General features: G+C 37.1%; 1 non-coding gene across 1 annotated transcript; it reads right to left on the bottom strand.

The window, feature by feature from the left end:
* Window positions 1-472: 472 nt before the first annotated feature.
* LOC112761332 (small nucleolar RNA R71) lies at window positions 473-579 on the bottom strand. The gene has a single exon (XR_003181732.1). It is a non-coding gene; the product is annotated as a small nucleolar RNA R71 (small nucleolar RNA).
* Between the last annotated feature and the right edge of the window lie 16405 nt (window positions 580-16984).

Genomic DNA, 16984 nt, shown 5'->3' with positions numbered 1-16984 from the left:
GGAATACTTTGAACCAAACATGGAAGAAAACATGGAAAACCATCGTGAGGAAGAGGCTCACAGCCATGGCGGAAGAGGTCGAGCAAATCATGCTGGGGAAGATAGAAGAGTTTTAGGCTCTTACATCAATCCAAACCCAGGAAACTGTGGAAGTAGCATTCAAAAGCCAACCATCCATGCCAACAATTTTGAACTAAAACCACAGCTCATCACCCTTGTTCAGAACAACTGTTCGTTCGGAGGGAGTGTCCAAGAGGACCCCAATCAACATCTAACCACCTTCCTGAGAATATGTGACACAGTGAAGTCTAATGGTGTTCATCCTGATGCCTATAGACTGCTCTTGTTTCCATTCTCACTCAAGGACAAGGCAGCCAAGTGGCTGGAGTCTTTCCCAAGGGAGAGCTTGACAACTTGGGAAGATGTGGTGAACAAATTCTTAGCAAGATTTTACCCTCCTCAACGAATCAATAGGCTGAGAGCTGAGGTCCAAACTTTCAGGCAACAAGATGGTGAGACTCTATGTGAAGCATGGGAGAGGTTTAAAGACCTAACAAGGAGGTGCCCACCCGATATGTTCAATGAATGGGTGCAGCTGCACATTTTCTATGAAGGGCTCTCTTATGAGTCAAAGAACGCAGTAGACCATTCATCTGGAGGATCTTTGAACAAGAAGAAGACCATTGAGGAGGCCATAGATGTCATTGAAACAGTAGCAGAGAACGACTACTTCTATGCTTCCGAAAGAGGGAACACAAGAGGAGTAATGGAGCTAAATAATGTAGATGCTCTGCTGGCCCAAAACAGGCTCATTACTCAGCAGCTGGCTGACCTCACCAAGAAGATGGAGAGGAACCAAGTAGCAGCAATCTCCACTTCATCAACAACCCAAGAAGGAGTGAATGAAAAAGCAGAGGGTAGTCAGGAGCAAGCCAACTACATTGGAAATTCACCTAGGCAAAACCATGATCCATACTCCAAGACATACAACCCTGGATGGAGGAATCACCCAAACTTTGGGTGGGAAAATCAACAAGACCAAAGCCTTGATCAAAGACGCCCAAATCCAAACAATGCAGGCACCCAACACTTCACAACTAGACCATGTCAACACCCCCATAACAACACCTCTCCACATTCATATCAAGGCCAGAATAACCCTCCTCAGCCTGACCTATCATCATTTGATGAAAGAATCTCAAGGATTGAGAATCTACTTGAAGGCATAAGCAAGGAGATTCAAGACAACAAGGTGTTCAAGGAGGAAGTGCGAGCCAGTTTCAAGAACCAGGGAGACACAATCAAGAGGTTGGAATCTCAAGTAGGGTATCTCTCTGAGCAAATTCCCAAACCCACAGATGGATTCCTCAGTGACACAGAGAAGAATCCGAGAGGTGAAACAAAGAAAGTAAGATGGGAAGATTGCAAGATGGTCACTATAAGTAATAAGGAAACTGAGGACAAGCCAAGCAAGCTGTCTGAACAACCTGAAGATACCTTAGTAGAGGAGGGGGAAAAAATTACCAAGAACTAGAAATCTCAAAACAGGAGCTGCTGAGACTCTATGCACCTTTTTCCCAACTGCTCAATGGTGCTGTGGAGAAGAGAATATACTCAAGATTTCTTGACTTGTTTGCATCTTTGCATGTGAACATACCGTTCATCAAGACTATCCAACAAATGCCTGCATACATCAAGTATATGAAGGAGCTACTTCCCAAGAAAAGATCACTCAAGGGAGGCCAAACTATAGTGATGAACAAGGAGTGCAGTGCCCTCATTCAACCACAGTTGCCTAAGAAAAGAAAAGATTCAGGGAGTTTTCATGTCCCCTGTGCCATAGGGGAAACAATGTTTGATAGAGCACTCTGCGATTTGGAAGCAAGCATCAACTTAATGCCCTTATCCCTGGTGAAGAGGCTGTAGATCAATGAGATATTGCCCACAGATGTAGTCATCAGGCTGGCTGACAAAACTCAAAAACAAGTAATAGGGGTGGTGAAAAACGTGTTGTTAAAGGTGGGGAAATACTTTCTTCCCACAGACTTTGTCATCTTGGACATGGAAGAGAGTCACACTCACCTAATCATATTGGGAAGACCATTCCTAGCTACAGCTAGAGCACTCATAGATGTAGAGCGAGGGGAGCTAATATTGAGGATCCATGATGAACAACTCAGCTTTAATGTCTTCAAACTCTCACAAGAAGAAGACCAAGAAAACAAAGAACCAAGCAATGATCATAATGAGATGCTGACAGAGGAAACAAGCACTGAAGCACAACTAACACATCTGAGAACTCCACTGAATGATGAACAAGGCAAGCAGCAATTGTCACAGCTCAAGGAGAAGCTGAAGGAACCTAAACCACCAGAGGCATGTGAAGACAACAACAAAATTCCCTTAGAAGAAGAAGTCGCTAAGAGCAAGGCAGCATCAAAAGGGACAAAGAAGAAGGTACCAAGGGGGTGGAGGAACAAGAAGATCCCTACGGAAGGCTTCTCTCCAGGAGATAAAGTGATCTCAGCTTACTTCCCAGATATCCCCCCTAATCTCCCCACTGTACCATCTCAGCTACCTAAGGTCTTCACTATCAACAGAGTTCTCTCCTTGGAACATGTAGAGATCATTGATACAACCAATGGATATAAGTCCAAGGCAAGAGGGGAGGACTTGAAGCATTATCAACTGCCCTGATGAAGGAGAAACGTCAAGCTAGTGACGCTAAAGAAGCGCTTCATGGGAGGCAACCCATGTTTTATTAGCTTTTAGTAGTGAATAAGTCAATATTCATGAAGTCCAACCCAAACTTGGTGAAGTCCTTATATTGCAGTATATAGTGAAGAACAAGTTTGGTGTTCAAAGCATGCCAAGAAAGCATGAATGCAACTGAGAGCATGCTAGTCTTAGAGCTTTGAACAGAACTTCTCATCACAGTGCTCTAAACTAAGTTTGGTGTCACCCCATGGTGCCACCAATGTGCATATAAGGATACACAATTAGTTAGTTAGTTGGAGTTCATGAATAAACAAAATCTTTTCTTCTCTTTATCATTCTAGCCGAAAAGTTTAAAAACTTTTTATGATATTGATTTTTCTTATTTTAATTTTTGTAGGGAAAAGGAAAGGAGCATTGAAGGAGATAGATTGGACAATTAAAGGAAGAAGGTTCAGACACCACAAAAGGAAGAACTAGACACTTGTTCTAAAAAGGGAAGTCATTGGAAAATGTTTCCATGCAACATTGGAAAATGTTGCCATGCAACATTGAAAAAAATGGGACCCTTGGAGACCGAGCAATCTCTATCATAAAGTGATGGTCCTTGTCCTTTCTACATGCACAACCCCAACCGTCCATCAAACAACCACTCCATCTATCCAAACCCTCCATTCACTCACAACCTCTCTATATAAGTGATCCCTGTTCCGTACCCCACTTTTAACACCTCTCCATTTCGGGTTCCCCTTCACTCCCTTCATTGCACTCAACCCTAAACACCAAAAGCCTCCACACCACTGCTAACTTCACGCATTAACCTTCATTCATGGCATCTTCGAGCTCTAAAAGAAGGAAGGGAAAGGAACCTATGGAGCAACACCCGTCTGATGAAAAGAGATTTAGAAGCTTACACCATGCATTGCAATACGGATGGATGGTGGATAAGGAGATCATTTATGAGCTGGGATTTCAAGTTAGGAAAAATGAGTGTCCCGAAATCACAACGAAGGTAGAAAAGAGAAGATGGGAGCTCCTTACTGATCCGGTCATTAGGGTGAATGCAAATCTTATAAGAGAGTTTTATGCAAATGCGGTCTGATATGATAAGGCAGATGAGTCATATACAAGCTTTGTGAGAGGAAAGATTGTGAATTTTGGTCCCACGAGTGTCATGAGGGCATTAAAGTTGCGGCCCATACCGTTTGAAGAAGAGAGTTATCATTCAAGAATAGACAACAACCCTGATCATGACCAGATTGTGCAAGACATTTGTGTACCAGGAGCTGACTGGGAAATATATGCAGATCGGAGACCAAGGTTCATCAAAAGAGCATATCTCACCCCGGAAGCAAAAGGGTGGTTCGAAATTGTAAGGAGGTCCATCCTCCCAGCAGCAAACAACTCGGAGGTGAATCTCAAGAGAGCCACACTGGTGCACTGTATACTCAAAGGCGGAGAGATCAAGGTTCATGAACTCATAGCAGAAGGGATTAGAAAAATGGCAGAGAAAAGCAACTCAAGGGGAACGTTAGGTTACCCCAGCACTATCTACCGACTGTGCAAGAAAGCTGGGGTGGTGTTTGAAGATGAGGACCCCGTGTGGATAAAAGAGGGCATTCCAATAACCGTTCAACGAATGCATGCCACTGCATCCCCCCTGCCTCAACGGAAGCACAGGAAAAGGGCACCCCCTCAAGTAGTAGAAGGACAAGCCGTAGAAGGGCAAGCACCGGCCACCTTGGATATGCACCAATTGCAGGAGGCCAAGGAGTCACTCTCAAGATGGATGACTCAATAAGGGGATTGGCAAAAGCAAATGATGGATCAGCAACTGAGTCAAGGACAACAATGGAGTGAAACATTCCACAGGATGGAACAAAGGCAAAATGAGCAACAAGAATCCATCCAGACACTAATCAACATCCAAGCACATCAAGGTGCACATATACATGAGATGCATCGAAGACAAATAGAACAGGCAGAACTATTGGACGAGCAAAGGGCATTCGCAGAAGGAGTTTACATGAGCGAGACTGGGCATCATATAAATACTCAAGCCAGGCTCGGTTATTTGGTAGGACAGCTGCCTATATTGCATCCAGGAATCACAAGGTATGAAGAAATGAGGGATGAATTAGCACGAGAAGAAAGACAAAGGGTAGAAGAGAGTCATGAATCAGTGAGGAAGGCACTTGAGGATTGGAAGCAAGCAAGATTGGCACGGATGAGAGGGAATGCAAGAGGGCACAAAGAAGACAAACAAGGAGGAAAGCATGGGAATCCACAAGAGTAAAAGGTTGTGGAGTTCCTTCTTTAGTCCATCTTTTTCTATGCTTTAAATAAGGAAGATATTGTATGAAATAGAACATGCTTCCATGTTAGTTGAACTTTTTAAATTCTGTCTTTTCAGTTTTTGTGTTGAAGAGGTTTATGATTGCTAGTCCTTATGTCACTGCATCCTTACTTTGCTTATTTGTATGCCTGTCCCTTTGAATCAAATGAAAAAGAGAATGAGTGTTTTTAAAGACCAGAGAAGAGTTCATACTATGGAATAAGTTCATGAGTTTATGGTGTAGTCATAAGTTAGCTAAGTTGGTTCAACCATAAGGTGGGAGGACAACTATCAGTCAGGAATACTATGCTTGTGACACACCCCATGAGACTAGCTAAATAAGAAAATCCTAATGAGAAAAAGGGAAAAGAACAATAAAGGTTGAAAAATAAAAGAAAAAGAGTGAGCAATAAGGCTAGGCACCAATGGTTTTAATCTTGAGGCATGTGTCTGTGGTGTTTTTGTGTGAGAGATCTACTTGGATGAATAAGCTCTTAGGGGTGTCTTATCACTTGGTAACTTGGGTTAACTAACTCGGGATTATCAGCTGAAAGTCCACTATCAAGAGTAACCCTCACTACAAAGCATTTAGTAACCCAAAGAGGTGCTGGACACCAAGGTCTCAAGAAAAGAAAATAAATAAACTATATGCCTGTGGTGTGTATGTATGGGGGAGAGACTTGAGCAAGTAAGTCCTTAGGGGTGCTTCAACACCTAGCACCTTGAACCAACTAGTTCGGGAGTGTTGGCTGAAAGCTTATTTTAAAGAGTTTCCCCCTTACAGAACACTTAGCCTAAGCACACAAATAAGCCCTGAAATAACAACAAAAGGATCAATAAATAAAAGTTTCATGGGATGCAATCACAGTGAGTATTCTAGGACATGATAAAGGTCTAAAAGCCAGGAATGAACCTAAGTTGCCATGCATGAAACCACCATAAAACCAGGGACATGACTTCCACAAGAATGACTCACTTCTCTTGGCATTCCATTCCTCATTCTCTTGTTCCAGTACTTGCTTAGGGACAAGCAAGCTTTAAGTTTGGTGTTGTGATGCCAGGGTATTTTGGCCAGCTTCACAGACCTTTTCTTTACTATTTTTAGGGTAGTTTCATGCATTTTCTTAGGAAATAAACTGGTTTTGGGTAGATATTCACTTACATCTTGATTCAAGCATGCATTGTACAATTTACATGATTTCATGAGGATTTTGCATGAATTTAAGGACAAATTGGATGTTGCATTTCCTATGACTTGGACTAGAACTTTGATGCACTTTATTACTTGATTTCAGGACAAGGGAAGCAAAGAAGAACCACATTAATGGCTACGTTAGTTACACTAACGTTAACACTAACGTGGAATGGGAGTAACTTGCAAAGTTAATGAGAAAAGTGATTGCCAATAACGCTCTCGAAGCCATCATTGCCCACGTTAAGAGTCACGTTAACTAAGTTAACGTGAACTCTAACGTGGAAAAAAGGAAATGGAGCCAACGTTAGTGACACTTAACATTATCACTAACGTTGGACCAAGCTCATAAGTGGCCACGTTAGTCACCACGTTAACTTAGTTAACATGGCCTCTAACGTTAAGAAGAAAGGGGGGAAGCCAATGTTAGTGACATTCAACATTATCACTAACGTCGGCCAAGTCACACTAGGCCACGTTAACTCCCACGTTAACCTAGTTAAGGTGGAAGCTAACGTGAGGAAGGGAGGTAACGCCAATGTTAGTGACACCCAACATTGTCACTAACGTTGGAAGGATCCCACACATGCCACCATGAGCCACATTAACTCCCATGTTAACTTAGTTAACGTGGAACCTAACATGGATAAAGGAATGTTGAGCCAACGTTAGTGACACTCAACTTTGTCACTAACGTTGGAGATGGCTAGCATAGGCCATGTTAGAAGTCACGTTAACCTAGTTAACGTGGACTTTAACGTGGGAGCTAAGGGGAACATTGGAACGTTAGTGACAATGTTAAGTGTCACTAACGTTCTCGAAGGTTGGCAAGCCTACGTTAAAAGAGCCACGTTAACTGAGTTAACGTGGACTCTAACGTTGGGAAGGGGGAGGCTTCTCAACGTTATTGGGAAAGTTGAGTCCCAATAACGTGCGCGAAGGACAAAGAGGCAACGTTAGTGGCAACGTTTGTGCCACTAACGTTGAGGTTAACGTGGCTCTTACTAGGGTAAGGAACGTTTGTGAAAAAGTTGAATGTCACTAACGTTCTCGAACCCATATTTTCACTGAACGTTAACACCACTAACGTCCTGAGCTAAAGTCTCTGCCCACTTCACAATTTCGCTCTGCAAGTAAAGCCAAGCCCAATGAAGAAGATAACTGCTTCAAACTCAAGATCCAAAGGCCCAGACCCAAGACTTGAAGAACCAACTAGAAGAGTAGAAGAGTAGTATATATAGGAGTAACTTTGAATTATTTTGGGAGAGTTGGAAAAATATAGGGAGCCTCTTGGCATAGAATTACTCTCTGTATTTACTTTCTCTGCACTTCTAGTTTCATCATGTATTCTCCATCTTTGTTTTCATTTTCCAGAGCTATGAACAACTAAACCCCTTTCATTGGGTTAGGGAGCTCTGTTGTAATTTGATGGATCAATACTAGTTTTTATTATTCTTCTTCTATCTTTTCTCTTGATTTTACTTGAAAGCTTTCGATCTTCATCCAATTGGGTAGTTATCTTGAAAAAGAAGCTATTCATACTTGGATCTCTTCTGAACCTTTAAAGAGGAATGAAGAGATCAAGCTAGAAATACTTTCTCATGCTGGACCAAATTGGGTTTGGATGGATATGTGACTATAATCCTCTCAACACTTGATTTGGGAAATGCATGTGGTATAATCAGTGACCATACTTCATCTCTCCTCATGAGCAATTGACCAAGGAATTGGCTATTGATTAAGATTTGAGAGATTGAATTACAAGAAATTGTAATTCAATTACTTAAGATTGCCAAGGAGATCAATGAGTGCATTGATTGAGGAAGAGATGAAAATGAAATTGATCCGGAGAATGCAACATCTTCTAAGCCCAATGAACTCCCCATTTCTGATCTTACCCATTCTCTTTATTTTCTGTCATTTACTTTCATGAGCAATTCCCCCATTCCCATTTACAATTCTGCAATTTACTTCAGTCATTTACTTTCAGTTCTTTAATTCTAGCATTTACTTTTTCTGTCATTTACCTTCCCGCCATTTTATTTTCTGCAATTCTAAATTCAAATCCTAGATTCGCTCAATTAGAACATTCCTCTAATTAAAGTTGCTTGATCAATCAATCCTTGTGGGATTCGACCTCACTCTATTGTGAGTTTTTACTTGACGACAAATTCGGTACACTTGCTGAAGGGAATTTGTTGCGAGACAAGTTTTCCGTGCATCAATTCCTCCAACAGGAATCCTTTGCACTCTGAGACCTCTCAGAAGAGAGGTGTTTTGGAAGTGAAAGTTGTTGATGCCCTTCTTGCTTAGAACAAGCTTTTGTCTCAGCAAATAAGTCTAATTACTCACCAGTTGAGTGGAATGCAAGTTTCAGATGTCAACACCCAAAATGCACCTCAAGAGGTCACTTATGACATGACAGGTAATTTTATGCTAAATGAGAATTATGATTATGCTCAATCTTCTTCTAAACAGGTCAATTACATGGGGAATAGTCCTAGAAACCCCAATAATGATCCATACTCTAAGACCTACAATCAAGGGTGGAGAAATCACCCAAAATTTAGGTGGAGAGACCAACCTCAGAGATCTCAGAATTTCAACAATAATTCTCAAGGCAGTTTTTAGCAGAATAATCATAATAACCTCCAATTTCAGTCTCATCAATAATAACCACTGATGAGCGGATAATTTATACCCTTTTTGACATTGTTTTTACATAGTTTTTAGTATATTTTATTTATTTTTTATTATATTTTTATTAGTTTTTATTTAAAAATCACATTTCTTGACTTTACTATGAGTTTGTGTGTTTTTCTGTAATTTCAGGTATTTTCTGGCTGAAATTGAGGGACTTGAGCAAAAATCTGATTCAGAGGCTAAAAAAGGACTACAGATGCTGTTAGATTCTGACCCTCCTGCACTCGAAGTGGATTTTCTGGAGCTAAAGAAGCCCAATTGATGCGCTCTTAGTTGCGTTGGAAAGTAGACATCTTGGGCTTTCCAGCAATATATAATAGTCCACACTTTGCTCGAGATTTAATGGTCCAAACTGGTGTTGAAAGCCAGCCTAAAATTTTCTGGCATAAAACGCCAGAACTAGCATAATTCTTGGCGTTAAACGCCCATTTTGGCACCCAGGGTGGCGTTTAACTCCAACCTTGGGCATATGCACGTGAAATCTTGAAAGCTCAGCACAGACACGCACCAAGTGGGTCCTAGAAGTGGATTTCTGCACTATCTGCACTTAGTTACTCATTTTCTGTAAACCTAAGTTACTAGTTTAGTATAAAAACTACTTTTAAAGATTCATTTTGCACCTTATGACATTTTTCACTTCATATTGTATCTTCTACGGCATGAGTCTCTAAACCCCATAGGTGGGGGTGAGGAGCTCTGCTGTGTTTCAATGGACTAATACAATTACTACTGTTTTCTATTCAATCACGCTTGATTCTATTCTAAGATACTCATTCGTACTTCAATATAGAGAGTGTGATGATCCGTGACACTCATCATTATTCTCAATTCTATGAACGTGTGTCTGACAACCACTCTCATTCTATCTGAGCTCAACGTAGTCATTGGGTGACAGCTTGAGTGCGTATCTCTTGGATATCTAATACACGGACCGAGTCCGTGAGATTAGTATCTTCGTGGTATAGGCTAGAATCATTGGCAGCATTCTTGGGATCCGGAAAGTCTAAACCTTGTCTGTGGTATTTCGAATAGGATCTGGGACGGGATGACTGTGACGAGCTTCAAACTTGCGAATGTTGGGCGCAGTGACAGTGTGCAAAAGGACAAGGGTTCTATTCCGACGCTAGCAGGAACCGACAGATGATTAGCCGTGCTGTGATTGTACTTGGTATTTTTCATCCGAGATGAGAAATCCGACAGTTGATTAGCCGTGCAGAGATCGTACCTGGTATTTTTCATCCGAGAGGATCATACAGCTTGCCATTGAAGGAAGCCATGCGTGTTTGGAGAAGAAGACAGTAGGAAAGCAGAGATTCAGACGATAGAGCATCTCCAGAACCTCAACCTGTTCCTCTTTACTGAATCACAAGTACCATTTATTTCATGTTATTTACTTTTCATAAACAAAAATCATTTTTATCATTAATCTCCTGACTAAGATTTGCAAAATAACCATAGCTTGCTTCAAGCTGACAATCTCCGTGGGAGCGACCCTTACTCACGTAAGGTATTACTTAGATGACCCAGTGCACTTGCTGGTTAGTTGTGCGAAGTTGTGAAAAGTGTAATCACAATTTCATGCACCAAGTTTTTGGCGCCGTTGCCGGGGATTGTTCGAGTTTGGACAACTGACGGTTTATTTTGTTGCTTAGATTAGGAAAAAATTATCTTTTTGGTTTAGAGTCACTAAAATTGAGTCTTCTATTCTTCTATTATTGTTTTTGTTCAAATTTTAAAATCCTTATTTTCTTTTTCTAAATTTTTTTTTCAAAAATTTTCAATAAACTAATAATTGAGTTTTCTGTTTGAGTTTAGTTTCATGCGTTAAGTTTGGTGTCAATTGCATGTTTTAATTTCTCTTTAATTTTCAAAAATATATGCATTGTGTTCTTCATTGATCTTCAAGCTGTTCTTGTTTATTTTCCTTGCTTGATCTTTAGTTTTTCTTGTTTTGTTTCTTTCCATGTTTTTCTTGTGCAGTTTCGAATTATTAGTGTCCAAAATATAAAAATTTTTAAGTTTGGTGTCCTTTGTGTTTTTATTTTCTTAAAAATTTCCAAAATTTGTTCTTAGTGTTCATCTTGATCTTCAAAGTGTTCATTAGTGTTCATCTCGATCTTGGCGCCATTTTGATGAACGAGACTTTTGTGTGGTCTAGAATTTCACTAATGAATGAATTCTCGTTGTAAAGTATAGTTCTAAACCAAACAATAGTCCTTTCATACAAAAATTTTGTTTGTCACTTGTACAAACCCCTAAATTTTATAAACTGAAGTATTTAAACCTCGGGTCGTTCTCCCTAGGAATTGCAATAAAGTGCCTTGTTATTGGTTATGGAGTATGTTTTGGGGTTTTTCAGATGATGGACAAGAAATATAAATGGCAAAGGAAATAAACTAACAAAAAGGTCTTGGCAAGGTTAGGTGGTCAAGGATCTCTATCCTAATCGCTAACCACAACATGAGAATTGGCAAGGATCAACCCTACTAAGTTAACCTCTAACTAGTAGTAAAGGAAAGTCAAGTGAGCTATGTCAATCCAAGTCCATAAGTCCTAGTTTTACACCTAATCAATTGGTGAGATCTAGCGTTAATGGCTCCCAATCTTCAATCACTTGGACATTAGCAACTCAAGAGTTCCTAAGTTACCTTCCCAAGCCAAGAACATAAAATTCTACTCTAAAATCCAACTAAGCATTTTATCAAACACTTAGAAGGCATAAAAGAAAAGCATAGTAAAAAGTGCAAGGAATATAAATCTACACTACTCAATTTCAAGGAATTAAACAACAATAAAGCTAATCAATAATAAAAGAACATGAATCATAAATTGCATTAAAGGAAAATGGAAGAACAAAAGTGCATCAACAACAAAGTAAGCACTTTCAAGAATGAACTACAAAATTAGAAAGAGAAAGAGTAGAGGAACAAGAAATTGTAAAGGAAAAGTAAATCAAAGCATGAATTAAACCTAGATCTAAGATGGGAATATCCTAAGAACCCTAATTCTAGAGAGAAGAGGGAGCTTCTCTCTCTAGAAACTAAACTACATGATGCTACACTACAAACAATTGCTCTCCCCTTGCCCAAGCTTGAATTTTGCATGAAATAGCATTAGAAATGAGTTGGGTTGGGCCCAAAGTGCTTCAGAAATTGCTGGGGGCGATTTCACCTTAGTGGGCCACGGCAGAATCGGCACGCACGCGTACATGGCGCGTGCGCACCCCTGAGCGCGAAGCAACATATGGCAAAATTTATATCATTTCGAAGCCCCGGATATTAGCTTTCCAACGCAACTAGAACCGCCTCATTTGGACCTCTGTAGCTCAAGTTATGGTCGATTGAGTGCGAAGAGGTCGGGCTTGACAGCTTTCCGGTTCCTTCATTTCTTCATGTGTTCTCCCGCTTTGCATGCTTTTCTCCTCACTCCTTCCATCCGATACTTGCCTTATGAACCTGAAATCACTCAACAAACACATCAAGGCATCAAATGGAATTAAAGTGAATTAAAATCACTAATTTTAGGGCCTAAAAAGCATGTTTTCACATTTAAGCACAATTCAAGGAAGAATTACAAAACCATGCTATTTCATTGAATAAATGTGGGAAAAGGTGATAAAATCCCCCAAATTAAGCACAAGATAAACCACAAAATTGGGGTTTATCAGTTGGCAGTTGAACTGACAATGTGATATCACAGCCAATAGGACAGGCATTCATCATATGCATCTTCTATCTGTTTGTATGCTTTGCCGACTTGTAATTGTATGCTTATTTGTATAACATGCGTAATTGCTACTTGAATTACTTGCCTTATATGCTTCTACTTATGTTTTACTTGCATTGTAATTAATTGTGATTTCTGTTGGGATTTAGGAGGTTCGGAAGGTGGTGGCGATGGGATCGCATGGAGGATAGGTTGGTGAAGGCTGTGGGACAACGGTGTTTGGTTAGAATAGAAATCCCTTAAGATAGAGTACCCTGTTTATTTATGTTAAGATTTATATATATATGCTTTATTGTTTAAGTTATGCTTTAAGATGAGATCTTGTGATGGATATGAAGTCTAGGATTGCCTTTGGCGTCCCGGGGTCTTATATCCTACATCACTGGGTACTGTTACCATACTGAGAACCTCCGGTTCTCATACCATATTTTTGTTGTGTTTTTCAGATGCAGGTCACAACTCACCTTGGTGAGTTGCTTAGATGGTCACAGAAGCGGAGGATCCTGTTTCTTTTGGAGTCTTTTGATTTGTTTTGTTTATACATATCTCTCACTTTTGTATTTTGCTTTTGCCTAGAGGCTTGTATTGAGAGAGAAAAACTTGTATAAGCTATTTTAAACTTCAGGTATTGTTTTGTCTATATATATGACTAGCCGGCTTAAACTCCGTGAGTCGTGGCTAGATTCTTATCATATTATACTATGATATTTTGTTATATTGTATCTATTTCTTGTACTTTAAGTTAGTAGCTTCGTTAGTACGTTTTGCGCTTTTTAAATCATGTTTTGAGCTATACCTTCATCAGGCTTCTAGATAATATTAATTCTTTCTATATATTATATGTATGAGCTTAGAACTGTCGTAACCTTTGATTAACCTTTGCTTTACGGCGCGAGGTAAAGCTTAGGCTAATTAGGGTGTTACAGTTGTCTCTTGCTTCATCGCCTTCCGTGGAGTGGTCGCTGACTCACCATCGACCATTGGTGAGTCCCTGAACCATCGCTTCCATATTCCCTCTTTTCCACGTTTCCCTTCTTCCTGTATTTTTACATGTTGCTAAATTGCTAATCAATAAATTTGCCTTGTTGCTGATCTAAATGTTGCTGTAAATCGGGACTTTACTAGGATTTGTTAAATTTATTGCTGTAACTTGAATTTTTTGCTGAATTTGTTGCTTCTCAGTCATAGAATTAGAACAGAATGCTCAGTCAGTACTTGGTTGATTGACTTTGCTCACTAATTGTATTTGATGATAAATTTTAAATTGATAACTTTTAAATTTTAAATTTGCACTGCCTATGTTACTGATTTGTTGTTCCCTCAATGCTTTTTGTTGTTGTTAATCATTGTGATAAGCTTTGTTAAAATTGGCTTAAAAACTATTAATCTTTCTTTCTTTTACATTGTTCTTAACTTCATTTTTATTTTGATGCAATTATTTAGTTGGATAACTGATGTAATTATTGAGTTTAAGAGATTGAGTTTTTCTGTTCTCATTATTAGTAAGACATGGATAGTTTTTTCACTACTTTGGCACATTTATTTCTGGGTTTGCTGTGGGATTCAATGCTATGTGGTAATTAGCACTGGTCACTCTCGTTGTAGTTCCTTTGATAGCTGTCATTGGAGCCATTTACACAATCACTTTGACCAAGCTCTCTGCTAAAAGCCAAGAAGCTCTTCTTTGCTAAAAACTATTTTTGTTTAGTATGTAGTTTACTTGCTTGTTAAAAAATATGGAATTGAAGTTATGCATATTAATTAAAGGCCATATGATATGGTATGGTATGTTATGTGACACTAAGTAATTGAAGAAATTATGTGTAGAAAAAGTTTTGCTAGGTGGGAATAATGTTAATAGTTTGAAGCTAAAATGGTTGAGACAGCAAATAGGACTAGTAAGCCAAGAACCGACTTTGTTTGCGACAACAATTAGAGAAAACATATTCTCAGAAAGATCTGATGCTGACCAAGTTGAGATTGAATAAGCTACAAGAGTAGCCAATGCTCATTCTTTCATTATAAAACTTTCAAAGGGTTATGAGACATAGGTAAGCCAATATAGAGTTTTAATTTCTATTCCGATTCATTGGAACCAGAATTGTTTAATTTTTTGTATCATTAAAAATCTAGATGATGACTTGTAATTCTATGTTTAATTTTAGTTTTATTAGTATATTTTGATCAGATCATATTATTTTGGTTGATGACATTTTTTAAGTTTGAAAGATATTTTAAGATTTATGTTAAACTATAATTATATTTTAAGATGTTTATTTAATTTAAATTATTTAATTAAATATTATTTTCATATTTATTTAGTTTTTATTTTTATTTTATATTCATTCTTTCTTAAGTAATGTTTTTTAATTATATAAGATCATTAAAACAAAATATTAAATTTTATTAAACACCTATAAATTAAAAAATAAATAATTTATAATTAATAAAAATATTTTTGTTTATTTTTATATATGTTTAATCAAATTTAATATTTATTTTAATAATTTTTTACAATTGAAAGAATAGTTAATTTAAGAAATAGTAAATATGAAATAAAAATAAATATAAGTATAACAATAATATTTAATTGAATATTTTAGATTATATATATATATATATATATTAGAAAATATAGTAAGAAAATATAATAATATATAGTTATAAAATATATTTAAGAAAGCATAATATATAATTAGAAGTAGTATGACCTAATGGTAGTTAAGTTACATTGCTTTCTATCTCTCAAGTCTTTTGTTTAAATCCTACCTCGTGCAGAATTTTTAAATACACAAATCTCAGTTACCAACTGAAAAAAATTCAATTGCCATTCAAGCTAAAGGGTAACAAACTGAAAAGTAGATAATATGTTTTAAAACTAATTAATTCAAGAAATAATACAATTCTGTACGTCATGTTATACAAAGTAAATTGATGGATTGGAGTCATATTAAATGGTCACTAATTTTTTTAACTATATATATATATATATATATATATATATATATATATATATATATATATATATATATATATTCAATATTCACATTTTTTAAAAAGTGACAAAATTTTCTAAGAGAAAAATAAACTACATATTAGTTAAAATAAATTTGTCGATTATATATTAAAAGAAATAAATCGCCTATATGATTTGTGTATACGTAAGATAAACTTATTCACATCATTATCTCTATATGTAAAAAGAAAATTATATGGTACAGATCTAAATCTGTACAGATTTAAAGATTTGCTTACTTAAACCACACTTTCTAAAGCCACACTTTTCACTTAAAACCGTAGCTCTTCACAAAGAAAAGCGTCACCTAATGGAGAAAAGTAAATTAGAAGATTTAAGAGAAGAAATAATTAATTTATCAAAATTAATAGATCAAAAATTAATAATTTTAACGAATGTTAACTGTAATGACACCGAATTCTTAAAATCAATACAAAATGATTTTTCTCAAAATCTTTATTTTACTATAAGCTTTATTGAAGGACTTCAAAAACCTGAAAAAACTTTTTTTTTACACGGAATTTCTAAAAAATGCTACCATGGAAATGATTCCCCACATCTTTATCATACTTTTAACCCACAATTAAATTCTATAGTAGATATGCTTGAAGAAATATTAATATCCATAAAATTTCAAAGAAATAAGGAAAAAGAGAATTCCAAAGAAGAAAAATTCCAAAATATAATCAACATAACAGACTTAAAAGTAAAACCACCATTGAAATTATGAATATTGAAGAAAAATTAGAAGAAGTTACAATGCTTTTTAAACAATTAAAAATGGCTCAAGAAAATAATATTATGGAACACGGTTTTCAAATAGAAGAAGAATTAGTAAATTCTGAAAATATAGAAAATGAAGAACACATTCTAGATTATTCAAGTGACGAAGAACCAGCAATTCCAATACAAGTAAAAAATGAAGCTGGAACATCTAAGGATAATCAATCTCAATTTAAATGGGAAACATGTTTTGATAATTATGCTTTTAAAAAAGGGTTTACAAATAAAGATTCAAAATATACAAAAATACCATCAAAATATGTTCCTAAAATCCAGGAAATGGAAGGAGAAAGAATGCTCGATTTAGACTGCAAAAAGAACGAAAAAAAAATTTTCGAAAATTGGTTGAATTCCTTTTTATTAGAAGCCTTTACTAATCCAAAACTTAGTGAATTGTCTGGAAGAGATATTTGGAATTACATAGGGTTTCATACTAAAGGAACTATAAGAGATTATATGACATCAATAGAAAACCAAATAATAGAAGAATTAGCAACAAAAACTACAGCTTATG

This window comes from Arachis hypogaea, chromosome 16, assembly GCF_003086295.3.
Source record: "Arachis hypogaea cultivar Tifrunner chromosome 16, arahy.Tifrunner.gnm2.J5K5, whole genome shotgun sequence".
In the NCBI taxonomy this organism is placed as follows: Eukaryota; Viridiplantae; Streptophyta; class Magnoliopsida; order Fabales; family Fabaceae; genus Arachis; species Arachis hypogaea.
Note: the sequence above shows the minus strand (reverse complement) of the source record. Positions and strands in the feature narration are given on the sequence as shown.